The 19,735-nt window shown below is 39.8% G+C and overlaps 1 long non-coding RNA gene across 1 annotated transcript; it reads right to left on the bottom strand.

The window, feature by feature from the left end:
• Positions 1-3,301: 3,301 nt before the first annotated feature.
• On the bottom strand, positions 3,302-5,073 carry LOC116881198. The gene is made up of 3 exons (XR_004385369.1): positions 5,041-5,073; positions 4,717-4,846; positions 3,302-3,535 (listed from the first exon to the last, which is right to left on the bottom strand). It is a non-coding gene; the product is annotated as an uncharacterized LOC116881198 (long non-coding RNA).
• Between the last annotated feature and the right edge of the window lie 14,662 nt (positions 5,074-19,735).

Below are 19,735 nucleotides of genomic sequence, written 5' to 3'. Positions count from 1 at the left end.
TCAAATCAACCTTGGCAGTTGTTCTATAGCAGGAGAATACGGTCTTAATATTTTATTCCTTTTAAATTCTTTCAAAAGGCAAAATAGGATTGCCCTGTATTATGTACAAATAAAAATGTCTGTAAACAAATCTTGTATGGTTTGCTGGGTCAAACAATGTTCTCAACCTAAAATCTATCTCATTTCCACTTTAACTACTAGTCATATTTATTAAGTACTGCAGTTTGTACTTTTTTATTTTGTAACATTTTGTGATTTTTTTGTACAATACTGTATTTGTACAATAGAGCGATTCTCAGCTGATGGAATGAATGAATAAAATGCATAATTTTACTTTTACAATGTCTCTTTGGCCAAGGTGGTTTTTCAATTAAGAAGTGACACTTGTAGAAGCATCTCTTACATGTATACATTTTTATTTCATGTGTAAAGATGTCACGGAATTCTGAGGGGGATTTCTTAAGTTCTCACATGAACAGGGTAGGATAAAATCATTAGTAATTTCAAAGGATAAATCTTACTTAACTATACTTCAAAGAAGGAGTAACTCAGGACATTGCTCTCGTTATTTCTAATGCTAATTCCTGTCTAAAACTAGAGTACCGTGGCTAATAGAGAGATGCAAGTATTACGTTAACCAGCACAGCGTTTAAGTAGCATAGTTTTGTGTTTCACTTACTCTCAGCACAGATTTAAATGTTTCAGAGGGTGACCAAAACAGTGTTGTAATTTTTATCCAGTCTGGCATCTTGAGACCATGTGAATCTCTTAATTTTGAGATGTGTTAATGGATTTAGTGGGTAAGTACACCTGTAGACATAATCTGGGTAACTTGTTTATTGTAGAATAAAAACAGCTAGTTCGGATATTTTACTTTACAGTTGATAGTTCATATGTTTATATTTCATGGTTATAGACACATTTAAACTTGAGTTCATCGTTTAACCACATTTTTGGAAGAATGCCATTAGTTATCAGGACAATTTCCTTTAAATGTTAATTAGTGAATTTCTTTTAGATGTTAGCTAATCATGCATCTCTGTTTTTTTGGGGTACGAAGAGGTTTACTTCATGGGTTCACTGATTAACTTGAGAAAGAAATTATTTTATTTGAATTACCTATCTAAATATGCTGCTTTCCTTCTTTATTTAAGACATGTATAAAATTTGGGCATGCTTAGAACTTAACACAAATGGATAGACCAATTAGATAGAATTTCCCAAAAAGCCATCTAGAAGCTCACTGCTGTTTCGAAGAAACAAATTCTGGGTTCTGTTTCATTTTCAAATTAGAATCGCAAGTCCTTGATATAGATTCTCAAGGGTGGGATGTTTAAAAAAATGTAATGAATCCTAAGGTGGTATTGCATGGCAGCATGTTTTTTTAGTTGTCTTGCCTAAGAGGTTTTTGCGTCTTAATGTCCTCTTTCTATGGCTTGGTTTTTTGAAGAGAAATGCAGTATTGGCCACTCCCTTAGGCTCAGTATGTATTCTCCACCACAGTACCAGCTTTATGTATGAGCAGCAGTCCTGGATCACTGAAGATGAGCAGGCAAAGAGCTGGAAATGTGGTTGACTCTTAACTTCCTTTTAGCAAACAGATTTTACTAAACAGTTTCTTCCTTCAGATACTCTTTATAGCAGCCAAGAGGCTCAAAACTATATGAAGCAAACACTTGATGGCTGTGAGCTAAAGTTTCTTTAGTTTATTCCCCTCCCCAGAAAGTATTAGGGAGGAGGATAAAAATCTCTAAGTCAATCCAACTGTGGTTTCAGGGAAATTAGTGTGAAAATCATATTATTAACTTGAAAATTTTACTAAGGTGGTCTATGGATAAAAACTGATACAAACCACTATTAGCGTGATTTTTTTTTTATTTTTAATTTTTTTATTTTTATTTTTTTTTAAAGATTTTTATTTATTTATTTGACAGAGAGAGATCACAAGCAGGCAGAGAGGCAGGCAGAGAGAGAGGAGGAAGCAGGCTCCCCGCTGAGCAGAGAGCCCGATGCGGGGCTCGATCCCAGGTCCCCGAGACCACGACCTGAGCCAAAGGCAGCGGCTTAACCCACTGAGCCACCCAGGCGCCCCAGCGTGATTTTTTTTTTTTTAAACAACTGTTTCATTTTTAAAAATTAAATGGCATAATACTTATACACTTTGGCAAAAACCTAGTTTCCTGACTCTTTAGTTCATTTTCCACTCGTATTTCTCTAAGAAAACGTACTCATTTTTATGTTTAATTGGACTAAGCAGTAAACCTACTGATGAGGCCCAGAAGGACATGTACATATGATTCTTTTTTTTTTTACATGTGATTCTTTAATTACATTTTTTTGAACTTGTAGTCCATGTGTTTTATATGCTAAAATTTTCATTAGGCAGAAAGGCTTTCTTCAGATACCATATTCTGTAGAGGAGGGGAGTTGCCTTAGGATTCCTTGAACATCAGAATTGGTTAGCCTCAGCTTGGGTAAATAGTCCTTACGCTGCAGTGTTTTCTTCGTACTTCTGTATTTTTTAAAAAATGGATCTTGAGCTAATCACACTGCTTCATTAAAACTTATTTTGTTTTCCCTCTTTCCCTAAAAGGTGAGAAAGTTGAGCTCTTAGAATGTTACCACGGTATTCAGTGTGCTCATATGGAGGAAAAGCGTTACAGAATAAAAATAGATTAAAACCTTTGGACATTTGATAATTTAATATGCAGGTAAACATACTGGGTAAATTCAAGTGTATATTTCAAATGTGTAACGTGTTCACACTTAACACTTGTTTGTCACATGAAATCTTTAGTCCACACCTTATTACTATTTTGACATTCCTGGAGTGTCTATAACCATCTCAAAGAGGCACCAAAAAACTGGATGGCATTTAATTCAGTTTCATTCCCTAAATATACTAAGTACAATAGACAGGAACTATATATTATGTTCCCTGTTGGATCCCCTCGTTCCAACCCAATAACTAGCGGAATAAACACTCAGTACATTCTTGTTGAATGAACAACGAATGCCTTGAAGGAAATTGTGAGCTTTGGGAAATACTTATTTGGTGGATGTGAAATCAAATAAAAATGGAGTTGACAATGACTGGGAATTACCAGTAACAAAGTAATTCCAAGCATTTTAAAGAGAAGTAGTGTTATGGAGAGGCAGTAAAGTCTGTAATGAAAAAAATAGATTTTGAAACCCAAAAAGTTGAATTTGATGCTATCTTTGTGTCTTCCAAACATCTTGAGAACTAAACCAAGAAACATTATTTAAAAATCGAACTTCCATTAACCTGAAGTGACAGTAAAAGTGTTGCTTCGCCTGAAGGGACTTGCTCTGACTTTAGGGGTTGCACCTACCTCAAGTCCAGTCTGCAGCAACTCCTGGTTCTGCTGTTTCCTTTCTCCAGCCCGGTTGGGAAGGAAATGCTGGACTGATTTCAAGCAAGCTTAGGACTGTTGTGTTCAACAGCACGGGCAGCAGGCTTACGCCATTGGTCAGTGGGGCGTGGGCAAGGCCCGCAAATCAGATCCAAACAGATCTATTGGGGGAAAAGAAGCAGTGTTATTACCTCATGCTGTAAATTAGGTCAGCGACAGTTATTCTACGAGGAGAGGTCAGAGAGAGAGTTCACTGTCATCCCATAAAACTCTAGCTAGCCTGGTTTTCATAAGTGAGTTTTCTAATTGAACAGTCCATTTATGTGTAAAAGATAAAACAAAACTGCTTTTGATAAAATTCTTTTAAGAAGCAATCTATGGTGCACTGATTTGCCTTTGTAAAATAACTAAATATAGTTTAATCTCCCTTTAATGACTAAGGGCTTTCGTGATGGCCTGGCTGGATGGCCCGGAAGCCTTGGCAGATTGCTGAGGTGTGACAGTCCCTTTGTAGTTTAAAGGACCTCAGAGCGCTAGGACTGTTATCTTTGTGTTTTATACTTTTCCTGTCTCCTCCCTACAGCCCATCATGATTTCCTAGGTTGTCTTAAACACACCAACAAGCGTGCTTGTCAGAATTGACTCTAAGATCATAGGAAATGGTTTCTAATTTGAGACTAGGATGCTCTGCTATGAGGAACGTGTATAAGCTTTAGTTTTTGGTCAACGAGACAGCTTTTTTTTTGCTTTCATCTTTGTCTTTTTTGCATTCTGTGGTGGTATCCTGGAAATGGTGAGTTTGTCCGATTAAGGGACCTCTGAATGTATGCAGCGCTCTGTTAAAAACAAAACAAGACAACGGGAGGTTATCTATCAGTCCTCAAAACTGTGCTTGACTTGTCCTTGCCTGGCTAATACTTTGCTTCCTCTCTGCCATACATAATCCTTTTTAGTAGGTACCTGCCAGTGCCTTCCTTTTGCTTTTCCTATTTAGTTTTCTGGTTCACCAAGATGGGCTAATTATGAGGTCATTGAAGCATCAGTTCTTCATCGAAGATTCCAAATTCCAGTACACATAGACAGATCTAGTACAAACGTGACTACTGTCTTTTGAACTCCTCCTGTATAGTCCCGTAATGAATGTGCGTTATGTCTCCCCTGGGTAAATGTAGACTCCGTGCTTGTATTTTGTAGCTTATCAAGGTACAAAAGGGTGGTGTGCAAAGTAGGTAATTGTAAAGGAAATTTATACCAGTGGGTCGCGTAACACCTGTGCAGCCAATTTGTAAAATAAACTCAAATAAAGCCTTCAGTTCTAAGGACCAACAGGAGACATTCTCACCTTTTGTTTCTTACAGTGAAATTTGACCTGTCGTGGTGATGTAATAGGAATGAAGAAGTGGGAGAACACCGTGAGGAAGTTCTTAGCTGTCACTTCACTGTCTTTGTCATCTTGCTGAAAAGTGCCAGACCTAGAGGGAGTTAACAGATTTTTTTACTTAAAATCTAAACAACGCTCCTATCTCAATAAACAGTAGATACCTGAAACGGAAACCTCAATCACTGCATAGTCTACAGAATTCTAGGACAGAATTAGAAGAGAGATTGAAGATGTGTGTTGAACTTCTCAATATACAGTCATTTCCTCTGACAGATTTTTCATTACCTCTCCACAGCATTGATAGTGGCTGTTGGCGGAAGTCAGTGCTGCTCAGAAGTGTGGCAATTTGCAGAGAGAGGGCTGGACGGCTTTAGAAAGCAACAGGAACCTACAGGAATAGACAGTGTGATTTTAATAGTTAAGCTAAGCTTCTAACGGAAGTTGATTTCTCTTTTCACTTGACTGTTCCCAAGGGAGCAGGCCAGCCTGGTGGGGCAGCTGTGCTCCAAAGAAGACACATCCCCCAGGACCCTGTCGCTGTGAGAGAGTTTGAAGCCAGGCCACCACCCTGCCCATCCCATGCCTCCTAGAATGTGCACCCACACCCTGAGGTGGCACGTTTCGCTTCTGCTCTTGTCCCTTGGCCCGAATTTTGTCAGATGGTCTTATCTAACTGGGGAATATCACCCAGACTGTTCCAGGAAGAAGAGTAAATGGATTTTTGGCAGGAAAATAGCAATCTTCTCCAAATCTTTATTTGTCAGGAATGGGTTAGGATGAAGATATCTCTAAGAGGAAAATGCTAGTTTGGAAGTATCTGGGAATAAAGGGAATAAAATACGCTGGAACTTGTTTCACATTACGAAGAGACAAAAGTAGGATTAATAGTTGCCACAATTTGGGGTTCCTTATCAGCTCCTCAACAAAGCGTCTGCCACAGGTTAAATATATACATATGCAAAGCTTTCCTCATTTTGAGAAGGTTGCTGTTTTTCTATTTCCCTTCCATTCTTAATTGTTCCTTAGTATATAGAAATATCTTGAAAATCTGGCCTTTGACACAAGCCCTGGTTTTCTTCAGAAAGAACAATATGAAACTTTTTTCCTCTTAAGTTTTTATAGATCTTGCTTCTTTCGGATATTGCTGGTTTTACCTCTCTCCCTTTCTCTATTTTCTAATTATTTTTTATTTACATTGTCCTCCTTTGGTTTTCTTTTAGAAAATTTGTATGGGGTCTACTGTGCTTAAAATACGGTAGTCTTTTTTTTTCATTATTTTTTTTTATTGATCATATTTTAAAATTTATTTTCAGCATAACAGTATTCATTGTTTTTGTACCACACCCAGTGCTCCATGCAGTCCGTGCCCTCTCTAATACCCACCACCTGGTTCCCCCAACCTCCCACCCCGCCACCTCTTCAAACCCTTCAGATTGTTTTTCAGAGTCCATAGTCTCTCATTGTTCACCTCCTAAGTTTTACTAATTTGGTGATTTTACTAATTTACTCAGCCTTTAAAAGAAAATGTCTAAAGCTCACCTCATCCAGTAAAGAAGGGGGGAAACCCCCATACTACCAGGGGGTACTCGTGGGCTAGAGGCTCCATGTAAGTGTCATTTAAAGATGAGGCTTACAAGCAGGGCTCCTGAGTGTGTCCGTCGATTAAGTGTCTGACTTCTGCTGAGGAAGTGATATCGAAGTCCTGAAATGGAGCCCCAGGTCCTGTGTCCAGCCCTCTGCTCAGTGGAGAGTCTGCTTCTCCCTCTGCCCTCCCCCTGCTCGCTCGCTCATGAGAGGTCTTTGGAGTCAAGCTAGCTGGCGTTCAATCTAAGGGTGAACCACTTACTATAAGCATGACTTTGGGTGAGTTAGTTAATCTCTTTAACCCTGCATCATTTGTGTAATGGAAACAGTTACTATATTTATTTCAGAAGATTGAGTAAGGATTAAATTAGAAATAATGTATAAAAATATATATATATATATAAAGAAATAATGTATAATGCATATATCTCAAGCATAGAGTTAGCACTCAGTAAATGTTAGCTACCTCTAGAATTATTACCTTTAGAATCACAGGACACGTTCATTATGTGCATCGAACCTGGCTTAAAGTTTTGCTTTCAGGTTGAATTCTGATTTATGTTGATTTATGTTGAATTCTATTTTATGCTTATTCTGATTTAAATGATTTTTTAATATTGATTGCTGACCGGTATTATGCTTCATTATTATTTATGAATAGGGTTTTGCTTTTCTTTATTTATACAAGTATTTTCTCTTAATATTATTTCATTGGCATATGTAATATCCACATTCTATTTCAAAACTTGAAGGGTACTTCCGAAAAGAGTGGTTATTGTATAGCTCCACTGTAACATTTATATCTTCTGTTTGTCAATACTTGAGAGTTTCCATTTGCCTAAAACTATCAAAACTGTTTGAAATGGATACATTTTTTCCCCTTGGACTAGGGATTTTAAGTGAAATTTTGACCATCTAGGTACATGTGCTTCAGAACTGTGGGATTCCTTCCTTTGATACAACATTCTGCTTTGTTTATATCCTCTTTAGTATAATGTCTCACCCACCAAATTTGATCTTATATTCGGGGGCCTGATTTTGAATTTCCTATATTCACAAATCTCATTTTACCCTCCCCACCTTTTGAGAAGGAAGAAAAGAAAAGAGGGCTAATCTCTGTTCTAAAAACGATGAAGTCAAAAGAGAGAAGTTTTTCCTAGACCATGGCAGTGTTGGGACTAAGACCCAGGCCTCTTTAAACCAGAACGTTTTAGGTGACAGCATCTGTGTTTTCCCCATTGGACTGGCAGAAGCCCTGAATTGAGAAAAGGCCTTCTCAGGCTCAGGAGGGAAGAGTCCACAGTTCATGAGAGCAGAAGGAAGGGGCAACCCACATGACGACAGGTATTTGCTCTTTCCATGTTAGACCGTGTTGTCTCTGTGACCTTTTCTGTGGCTACTTTGCAGACTGGAGGAGGAGAGCTTCAGTTACAATGATTCTCTATGAAAAATTAGCTTTGTTGAATGGTGTAACTCTCAGAAAAAAAGAAATATTCATGCTTCAACTGTCACCATTTCATTGTTAAGGAAGCAGACAATGAAATTCTTCATATTAAGAAAACATAATTTTCAGGGCAACGCAGATGAAGCCATGTGGATAGGGTCATTAGTTTCACCGAGAGATGTATATATGTGTCTGTATTTATATATTTTTATTATAATATTTATATGTGTATTTTTATATGTAGGTATATGTGTATTATTATATCTTCACTGTATTTGTGTATGTGCGTGCACGTGTGTGCGCGCAGAAAATGGCTCAGAGAGGTGTGCTGGGTCTGGAGTGGGGCGTGCAGATTATAGGTTTAGAAATCTCCCAGGTCATTTTAATGCTCAGCTAGGTTTAGGGATCCTTAAACTATAGGCAGATCTTATGAGTCTCACTCCATGACAAGCAAGTGCTCTGTGAAGTTGAGAAAGATCAAGCGAGATAAGAGGAAGAACAAAGAGTCTGATGAAAATGCAAAAAATCATGACAGTTACAAACAGGGTGAATATGGAGGTGCTCACCAAATCTTGAAATACCAAAACGAGGTAAATTGATTCCATTTGACTCTTGCATGTATAAACATGTCCATATTTGTCCATAATATGTAAGCAGAGGAAACACGGAATTCAGAGCGTTGCGAAACCTGTCGAGGCCAGAGCCCTGTTGGCAGACTCTACTAGCTGGCCGGCCACTGGGAGTCACCCTTGGCCACCACTCCTATGATGCTGGAGATGGTCAACCTGGGAAGGTCAGGTTCATTCTGCTTCTTAAAAGGAAGGGTCTGATATTTGTCAGGATCCTTTGGATTCCAAGTGCCAGACACTTGATTCCAACTGGCCTCAGAAAAACAAGCAAAGCAGGGTGCATGTGGGGGCGGGGGAAGCATCCTACTGACCTATGTTGCTAGGCAGGATCCTGGTGTAGCTCACAGCTGAAGATGCGGCTGCAGGACGGGCCCGCCGGGCCTAGAAGGAGGTCTTCCCTGTACAAGCCTGTCTCTTCTCTGGCTTTCATCTCGCAAACCTCTGCTGTTATTTAAATGCTGGTCTCATTCCCCTAGTACCTGAGACACACCAGTGACTGCGGGTGGTGCCCAGCTAGCACCTCCAGTGAAAGGAGTCCATTTTCTCGTGTCTAGATCAGTGGGTCCCAAACTGCCGTGGGCATCAGAATCTTATAAATTTTGTGTTAAAGGGCAGATTTCAGAGCCACCTTCAGAGTTTCTGTTCCTGTCCGTCTGGGATGGGGACAGAGTGCTTGAATATCCCACAGGTTTCTGGGCCCTGCTGATGCTGCTGGTCATGCCAGGACTGCAGGGAAGACCTTTTCCTCTCCTCCGGGCTTGGCACATGCTGTTTGCTCTGCATTGCTTGGTCCTCATTGTTTCACCAACATCATAGTCAAATTCAAGGCTTTACCTGCTTTTCTCACCTACTCCTCAGGATAGCCCCATGCAGTAGGTTATTATTGTATTTGTAGTTGTTATTATGTATAAATGAAGAAGAGAAGAGCTGAGTGCCTGGCTTACATTTGGCCTTACGTAAGTTTTTCAACGTATAGAGGGAATATTAGATTTTTTTTAAAATGGCATTTGCAACATATTTTCCACCTTTCCCTCTCTGAATACTTCCTGGAAAATGACCGGGGAGCGAGGCAGAATCATAATCTCACAAGGACGAAGAACCTGGAAAACGAGATGACAATAATAAAATAAATGTGTGGACACTGGAAACAGGGTTGGTAAATAATTCAGCAGATAGGAGAGCCAAAACACCTTCCCAGACTTAAGCAGCCCCACTCTGCAGAATCCCAGAGAGCAAAGGCTAGAGGCACTAGTCCCCTCTGCTGGTGACAGCGCAGGTGGGGCTAAAACCAGTGGATGTGGAAACACAGCGCAGCCCCCACCTGAACTCGGATCTGAGTGTCCTGGCCTGCAGGCCAGGCTGACACGTCTCCCCGCCTGCCACACCTAACCACAGGCAGATTTCTTTCCGGGAGAATGGACTAGACCAGAGAAAAGGCCTCCAGAGACTCTCAGTTGGGATCTCAGGAAAACAGGCGTGCAAGGTGATTTACAGGGAAGCCACCACCTGAAGCCACTCTGCACACACATCCCAAACAGTTTTTCATCCAGAAATACCTGTGCCAATGATCATGAGCCATTTCATATCATCTCTAAAATCAAAGCAAGATGCCGGTAAATGAAAAAGACAGTTAAGTAAGAAGGAAAGAGAAAGGCAACAGAATGCAGTGAATAGAAGAAAATCTAAAAGGAGGAAAAAAGTGACTAAATTCCTAATTGATATCTTCCGAGAAATAAGACAAGATCTTGGATCTGGGAGAACAGAGAGCTGCTATTTTTAAAAAGAACTCTTGTAAATTAAAAATAGCATAGCTGAAGTTAAATATTCAGTAGAAGTTCAGAAGATAAAGTGGAGGAAATCTCTCAGAAAGTGGAATAAGGAGACATGGAATGACTAATAAAGACCAAATAAGAAAATGAGGAGACTAATCTGCAAAGCCCAATATTTGACTAATAGGTATTCGAGAGATAGAATGAAGACAATGGTTGAAAAGAAAGATTACACAAATGAATTCCAAGAACTCGAGGATAGCAGTCTCTCAGCAGTAAGGTACCATGGGATGTCCTCAATGTCATCAGGGATAGCCATATAGGCTGTGTCTATGGACGAAGATAGGAATAGTACTCTCCAGAATGGTGCAGTGCGCAACATGTACAACTGTGTGTGGCAGTCCAATGAAGACAACCCACACCGTGTCATTTCAAATAGATATTTCACAAAATATTAGGGATTTAAAAAAAATAGCCTCGATGCTTTCAGAGAAGACAAAGAAGTCATATCTAGAACCATAAGAACAAGAATGGTATCAGACTTCTCAACAGAAATATTGTAACCAGGAGACCATGGAAGGATGCTTTGCAAATTCCAAGGGAAAATGATTTCCAAGCTATAATTCTATACCCAGCCACCTCAGTATTCTTAATTGTAAACAGCAGAACAGCCGAACCTAAACAGTTAGTTTAAGCAGATAAGTTTATTGACCTTACACTATTTAGTTTGTATATGGATTTTCTTGGTGAGCAAGAGAATGCCAGCCTATATGCCATATTGCCAGGATCCACACCCAACAACTGTTGTGGGGCTGCATCTGAGATCTGTCCACTAGCACACCTTGTTCAGACACCACAACATCACAGCTGGCAGCAATGGCGAGGAAGGTCTGCTAATGAACCATCTCAGTCCTATGGAGCAGATGTCTCTGTCTCCACAGTTTACAAAAAAAAAAAAGGAAACAGCCACTCTCTCCTGTTGCTGACTTCTGAGCTGAAATTACACAGGTGTGTGTCCTTGGAAGGGTTTAGGTTACACAGCTCCTTCCCTAACCCTACCAGCCATAGAGAACATTCCGGATTTTACCTTGGAAAAGTGAGACTCAAGATGTGGGACATTTACCAAGGGAAAGGTGACCAAAAGATCTTGGGTAGCACTGATAATAAATAATATTTACTATTCCAGCAAACTATTAAGAACGAGGATAGAATAAACATATTTTTGGACACTGATATCTCAAAAAATGTACCACCCCCTTGGCCTTTCTCAGAAATCTCCTGGCATGCGTCCTACCAAGGAAAATGAAGACATGGGATTTAGGAAACAGGCATCCATCTCAGATGAGACAAAGGGGACCCCCATAATGGTGGTGGAAGGAACGTCCAAATTGACATCTGGGCAGCTGGTCTACAGAGAAGCTGGGGTAGGGGGGCTCTGGGCTTCGGGGCGGCTGCCTCTGAGAACTGTGTGAGTATCATGAGGGGGACTGACACTACTGTTGAATAGTTTGGGGACAGATCAGTGACAGGAACACAGTAAACAAAGCAAATAGAAGACAATTATTACTTTTAGGGAGAACAAAAAAGTTGTACAGGAAAAGGAAATATAACCAAAATGTGAAATGTTTATCCTCAGCTGTGAAACATAATTGTATAATCATAAAATGTACACCCTGGATATTGTTTGGTAAAAATGAAATATATAATTGGGAAGAGAAGGTGGAGGGAAAGTATATATATGTCTGTAGGAGAGATAAAATCTTATCTAAAAGTAAAAACCGAGAAGTTTAAAAATATTTTTGTTAAATATAACTACATTATATATTTATATGTGTATAAATTATATTTATATTAAAAATTCACATAATAATGCAAGCCATTATTTTTAAATATGAGGCATATGCCAGAATAAAGATTAAAGGACAGAAACCAGCTACTTCTGGGGAAAGGGGAGATTGCAGCAGGGAACTATTTTCATTTTAAACTGTGTTGAACTAGTTGACTTTCAAAAGTATGAATATATAGAACTTAATAAAAATAATAATTCGAGAGTAAATTCAATATATTGCAGATTCTTGCAAGCTCTGCATTCCAGATTTGAGTTGTCAGCACTGTTCTTAATGCTACGTTATGATGATCAAGACCTGAGTTCTTGTACTAGGGTGTGATACTGGAAATGGCATAGATGAGAGATCTGTGGGTAACAGGAGAGAAAAGCAATGAATAAAGTTATATTCAGTCTATATTTAAATGAAGCTAGATTCAGGTCTCATTGACACAGATCAAAACATATGCTCAGGGCATAAGAGTAACTAAAATTTCTAGGAGAAATGGCAGGAGAAGGAAACCAGCATGTCCAGCAGGCTGAGAATTCCATGCTGGAGTAAGCCACCGTAATGACTGTCACCATTTAGTCACTGAGGCATCTTTATTTTATAAATAAATAAAAATCTTTAAAAAAAAAAAAGAGGTTCACAGAGGAGGCTGAACTCAGAGCAACCTTGAAGGGAGAAAGGATTCGAACAGTAAGACAGGGAAGAGGGGAGGCATCTCTGGGCCCACACACCGGACGTTGCAAGGACTGTGGTGCATTCAGATCAGTAGAAAAAGTTCTATGTTCCCTTAAGGAGTTCCTGTGGAGCACTGGGGAAATGGTTGGATAGGTGGGGCAGGGCTACATTACAGAAGGTAACGACAGTCTGGAAAAAGAGGTTAAATTTGATGCATTAAAAATGGTCAACTTTATTTATTTATTTAGATTTTATTTATTTGTTTGACAGACAGAGATCACAAGTAGGCAGAGAGGCAGGCAGAGAGAGAGGAGGAAGCAGGCTCCCTGCCGAGCAGAGAGCCCGATGTGGGGCTCGATCCCAGGACCTGAACCGTTCATGACCTGAACTGAAGGCAAAGGCTTTAACCCACTGAGCCACCCAGGCACCCCAAAGATGGTCAACTTTAAAACAAGGGAGTGATTTTTCTTTGATGTATCTTGTCTTAAAATAGAAGTCTAGTTTTTTCTTATTATAGAATTAAACCTACTAATTATAGAAAATATGTGTATCTTAGGTATTTTTTGATAGAGTCCAATGGGACAGTTCTGTTAGAAGTGGAAAAGCTTGAGGTTTGAGATTAGATCTAGGTTAAGGTCATAACATGGCCCCTGGTAGTCTGCGACCTTAGGGAGAGTTCCTTTTTCTTCCTGAACTTTGGTTGATTTCTTCATCTTTTAAATTGGACAAATGTGGTAGACACCTTTTGATTTTCTCAGTTCTCTCCCCCTTACCCTGGAAACTTTCCTGTGCCCCCATCTGCAGGGATCAGTCCTTGGGAAGCCTTATACACCCAATGCTCTGAGTACACATCTCCTGAAGTTGAGTTCACCAGTTTTGTTCTTTTGGAAATTTGGCACATTTGTCAGTCTGGGAGGGTAACATTTGAATTTAGAAGGCCCTGTGTGTAATCTCTTCCAGAGTCCTGGGGAAACAGAAGAGGTAGCTGGTTGCAGAAAGCAAGGAGAAGAATGAAATCAGGTGCTGAAAGAGCTGGGGATCGAACGAGAATCCCCAGATGTTCATTTCCAGCCCTGACCTCTTTTGAGGGCTCTGTTGCTGTCTTGTATCCTTGTTGTAAGCTACCCTTTTTCCCTTAAGCTAATTTAAGGTAGTTTTTATTGACTTAAAATGAAGAGTCACATGAGATAAAAATAGCTCTTTGTATAGGTTACGCACTTCCCCATATTGCTTGGCTTTACCTCCAAATTTTGATGTTGGTCCTTGCTGGTAGGAGATCCCAGTCACCATCTCTTCTCCTGGTACCACTGGCGGCCTCTGCTGCCCCCATAGTACGGCTTCAGTATGGCACCCGTCACACCCATTATGGGGAGACTGTCATGGTTTCAGTGATATTGGATCAGAGCCCCAGAAGCCACAGCTCCTCCCACCATCTGTGGACTCCAAGGAAATACTGAAACATGGATCACAGGATCTTGCTTCTCCAGCAGCTGCCCAAAGGGCCGGCTAACCCCAATCTCTACTGTGGTCAAGTCCATCAGTTGGCTTTTGCTATGTACCCCAAAATGTAATGTCTTTAAACAACAGATCCTTTTTTTTTTTCCTCACAGTTCCTAGGGTGGCTGGGCTATTCTGGTCTACACCGCCTCTTCTGGCTGGATAGTATAGAATGGAGTTATAGGCCTGTTGGCAACTGGTGGTCTGCAGGACCTCCCCCACATCTGGCAGTTGGTTCAACGTTAGCTGGGACAATTGCATGTAGCTTCCATCTGTGGCAACAACATAGGGTTATGCACATGGTGGCAGAGGTTCCCAGCAGTGAGAGAGGGCATGCCCCAATGCACATGCGCTTTTCAAGTCTCCGCTCAGCATCATATTTGCTAATGTTCCACTGGCCAAAGAAAGTCATATGGACAAAACTAGATTCAAGGAGTGGAGAAAGAGACCTGTCCTCTTGCTAGGACTTGCTGCAAAGACACATTACAAAGGGATACATACAAGGATGTATACAGAAATGGTAGGAATTGTTGTGGCCATTTTCGCAAACTCTACCACTGAGCTTTAATGCCTACCGGGGTGAACTTGGATGATTAGAAGATAGAACAGAAAGATCCACAATCGCTTTGTCTACTTTCTCCCCATTGGTCTGATCTGAGGTGCACTGATTCCACATGTGCTCCCTGGGGGTGTCCTGTGTGATGAGGTAACTGTCGTGATAGCTTTCCTTCCTTCCCTAGCCCTCAGTCCCCACTCTTGCCGCCCTGGGCTAGTACCCACCAACAAAGCCTGCATACAGCCTTTGCCTTGGGTTTATTTCATATGTATGTATGTATTCTGTATGAACGTATGTATTCTGAGCAAAGACACTATTACATCAGATTCTCAAGGGGATTAAAGAGGATATAATGTTTCTGGGTTATACTCCATAAGTTAGTATTACTAACCAAAGTATTTCATAATAATAAAATCTTAATGGACTTTAAAAGGATAGGGATATCTCCCTTTACTGCACTTCCTTTACTGTGCCTTGCAAATATTGTGTTTTTTACAAATTGAAGGTTTGTGACAACCCTGTGTTGAGCAAGTCTACAGGGGCCATTTTTCTGATAGCATATGCTCATTTCATGTCTCTTTGTCACATTTTAGTAATTCTTGCAATATTTTGAATTTTTTCATTATTATTATATTTGTTATGGTGATCTGTGGTCAGTAATCTTTGATGCTACCATTGTAACTCTTTTGGGGTTCCACAAACCACTCTTATAAGACAATGAACTTAACTGATAAATGTTGTGTGGGTTCTGACTGTTCCACCGACCAGCCATTCCACTGTCTCTCTCCCCCTACTTGGGCCTTCCTATTCCCCGAGACACAACAATATTGAAATTAGGCCAATTAATAACCCTACAGTGGCCTCTAAGTGTTCATGAAAAAGAAGAGTCTCATGTCTCCACTTTAAATCAAAAGCTAGAAATGATTAAACTTAGTGAGGAAGGCATGTCAGAAGCTGAGATAGGCCAGAAACTAGGTCTCTTGAGCAAAACGGATAGCCAAGTCATGAACGCAAAGGGAAAGTTCTTGAAGGAAATTAAAAATGCTACTCTAGTGAACATACGAACGGTAAGAAAGGGGAAACAGCCTTATTTCTGATATGGAGCAAGTCTGAGTGGCCTGGAGAGAAGATCAAACCAGCCACAACATTCCCTTAAGCCAAAGCCTCATCAGGAGGAGTGTCCTGACCTTCTTCAATTCCATGAAGGCTGAGAGAGGTGAGGAAGCAGAAGAGAAGTCTGAAGTTAGCAGAGGTTGGTTCGTGAGGTTTAAGGAAAGGAGCCATCTCCATGACACAAAAATGCAAGGTGAGGCAGCAAATGCTGATGTAGAAGTCATAGCAAATTATCCAGAAGATCTAGCTAAGATCATTAATGGAGGTGGCTATGCTAAATAACAGATTTTTAATATACATGTTGGGAGAAGATGACACCTAGGACTTTCATAGCTAGAGAGGAGAAGTCAATGCCTGGCTTCAAAGGTTCAAAGGACAGGCTGACTCTTGTCAGGCAATAATGTAATTGACTTTAAGTAGAAACCACGGCTCACTTACCATTCTGAAAATCCTGGGGCCTTTAAGAATTACACTAAATCTACTCTGCCTGTGTTCTAGAAATGGAACTACAAAGCCTGGGTGACAGCACATCTCTTTATAACATGGTTTACTGAATAGATTAAACTCACTGTTGAGAACTGATGTTCAGGAAAGAAAGATTCCTTTCAAAATTGTACTGCTCATCAACAGTGAACCTGGTCATCCCAGAGCTCTGATGGAGAAGTACAGTGAGATTAATGTTGTCTTCATGCTTGCTAATACAACATCCACTTTGCAGCCCATAGGTCAAGGAGTCATTTTGACTTTCAAGTCGCATTATTTCAAAAATATGTTTCACAAGGCTATAGACAGCTGCCATAGACACTGATTCCTCTGATGGATCTGGGCAAAATAAATTGAAAACCTGCTGGAAAGGATTCCTCACGCTATATACCATTAAGAACATTCACGACTCATGGGAAGAGGGCAAAATATCGAACATTTACAGTTTGGAAAAAGTTGATTCCAACCCGCACAGATGACTTTAAAGGGCTTAAGACTTGAGTGGAGAAAGTGACTACAGACAGGGTGGAACAGCAGGAGAATTAGAATTTGAGGTGGAACCTGAAGATGTGAGTGGCTGCTATCTTGTGATCCAGCTTGAGTGGACAAGGAGCTGCTTCTTAGAGATGAGCAAAGAAAGTGATTTCTTGAGATGTGATCTGCTCCCCGTGAAGATGCTATGAAGATTGTTGACCTGACAACAAAAGATTTAGAATATTACATAAACTTAGTTGATAAAGAAGCAGCCGGGTTTGAGAGGACTGACTCCAATTTTGAAAGAACTTCTACTGTGGGTCAAATACTATCGAACAGCTCTGCGTCCTACAGAGAAATCATCTGTGAAAGGAAGAGTCTGTTGATGTGGCAAACTTCATTGTTGTCTTATTTAAAGAAATTGCCACAGCCATCCCAGCCTTCAGCAACCACCACCATGATCAGTCAGTAGCCATCCACATCAAGGCAAGACCCTCTGTCAGTAAAAAAAAATTATGATTTGCTCAAAGCTCAGATGACAGTTAGCATTTTTTTTTAACAACATAACACTTTTAAATTAAGGTAGGTGCATTTTTTTTTTAGAGATAATGCTATTACACACTTAATGTAAACATAACTTTTATATGTACTGGGAAAACAAAAAATTCATTTGACTCATTTTATTATAATATTTGCTTTAGGGATGCCTGGGTGGCTCAGTCTTTGAGTGTCTGCTTTCACCTCAGGGCATGATCCCAGGGTCCTGGGATTGAGTCCCACGTCGGGTTCCCTGCTCGGTGGGAAGCCTGCTTCGCCCTCTCCCACTTTCCCTGCTTGTGTTCCCTCTCCCTGTCTCTCTGTCAACTAAATAAATAAAATCTTAACGAAATACATTTGCTTTATTGCAGTGGTCTAAAACATATGTCTAAGGTATGCCTTAGAAATTATACAAGCTACCTTCTCAAGTCACACTGCAGTAAAACTAGAAATTAAAACACTCTAATTTGATGGACAAAAACAAAACCTCAAACGTTCCTAAGTAGCATTTGGTCAATAATACAAACAACAGACTATTTACAAAGTAAGTGAAAAGGGAAAATTAATGTTTAGAAATCTTCATGGTAGACCGCCAAAACCGTTCTCGCAATTAAATTCCTTAATGGTCTTGATAAACAAAAAATAAGACAACAACAAGACCTAAAGTGAGTATTCTACTTAAGAGATTAGAAAAAGGACATAAAACAGACCCAAGGAAAGAGGTTACCAAAATAACAGAGGTGTAGTGGAGTCCAACCTTACTGGCTGCTCATCGATTTTTAGGAATTTGGGGAGGTGGTTGTTAAGTAGCCATCATTAAAGAATCACATTAGATAAACTTCAGTAACTTGGGTTAAAAACAAAAGTGTTAAATACTCAAGTTGTTACTTCTTAACTAATTTAGTTCATTTTGCTAGTATATATGTTCTTGAGTTTATTTAGGTCAATTGCATCTGTAGAGTGGAAATCCCATGCATCTCTTTGCAACTCTGCATTTGTCGACATGTCATTGGCAGCTGGAAATCAGCCACGGTGGGAGTATTTACACCGTGGCATTTGGTAGGGCTACAAATCAGAGCCCTTGTCTCCTCCTCCTTCTTTTCTACAGAGCTGTTGTTAATGAGCATACCACTGGCCATCAATAGATGATCTTTTTTAAGGAATATGAAATTCCCAGGTTGAGATTAGAATAACAATAAAGCATGAAGATGCTTTATAAAGTTCAAACTTACTTCGGGGTGGTGGAATGCTCCAGCTTTCAGGGATACATTTCTTTCATTGTGATGCTTGCAGTTAAATCAGTACTAATTAATGCAAGATGGACCTTAACATTCAAGAGTGAGCCAGGTCTCACAATGTTTTTTTGGATTAGTAATAAGTAAGGACTAGACTACAAAGAAGTTTTCTCGCCAAGTCGCTGAATACTTCTAGGTTATTGGGGGGGGAATGTATTGTGGTATATATATGGATTTTGTCAAATGAAATATACCTTATACATGTTTTTCTATAAAACATGAGGAAAACGTAAGTAGGCTGATGAGTATTAAGTGAAAAAATAATGAATAGCAACAGTGACTAAATCCCTTTTTCACGGTGGGGGTTATTTTCTTTGGCTTTGGGATAATTCTTAGTAAAAAATTCTTTGTAGGGGTGCCTGGGTGGCCAAGTTGGTTAAATGTCTGCCTTCAGTTCAGGTCATGGTCCCAGTGTCCTGGGATCAAGTGCAGTATCAGGAACCACATCTGCCTTCCTGCTCAGCAGGGAGTCTGTTCCCTCTCCCTCTGCCTGCTGCTCCCCCTGCTTGTGCTCGCGCTCGCTCTGTCAAATAAATAAAGAAAATCTTTTAAAAAATTCTTTGTAACAATTTAAATTAAGACATTTTAAACTGTAAGCTTAGTTTAAAAACATGAATGTTAATTTAAAATACAGAGTTATGTTAAATACATTGGTTGAGGAAAAAGTGGGAGCCAGCGCACAGCTCCGTTAGGTACCAATAGTTTATTCCTGCTTGGTTTTTCAAATTCACTAAACTGATTTTGGGAAGAAAACATTCTCTTGAATCATTCTGTATACATGATTAAGTTTTTTTTCACATTTCATTGTATTAATATTTATACATAATGCAGAATGGATTTTGGAGGAGGAGAAATTGTAGTGTGATGGAAGTTTCTGACACAGCTTTCTCCTTTATGCCCAAGTTGTGCTGTGGCCCTGTGAGGAAAAGGAAATACTTTGGAGCAATTTACCCCTAGAGCAGAGTATTATTGAGCTGTCAATGCTTCAGTTTTTAAGAATGCTTAATTTGTGCCCAAGGTCTTATGGCCTATAGAATATATTCCATCTTTCTATCTCTTCATTTGATTTTTTTAAAAAGAGTTAGCATT

This window comes from Lontra canadensis, unplaced genomic scaffold (genome assembly GCF_010015895.1).
Source record: "Lontra canadensis isolate GAN:19392208 unplaced genomic scaffold, GSC_riverotter_1.0 scaffold72, whole genome shotgun sequence".
Lineage (NCBI taxonomy): Eukaryota > Metazoa > Chordata > Mammalia > Carnivora > Mustelidae > Lontra > Lontra canadensis.
This window is presented reverse-complemented; position numbering and strand designations above follow the sequence as displayed.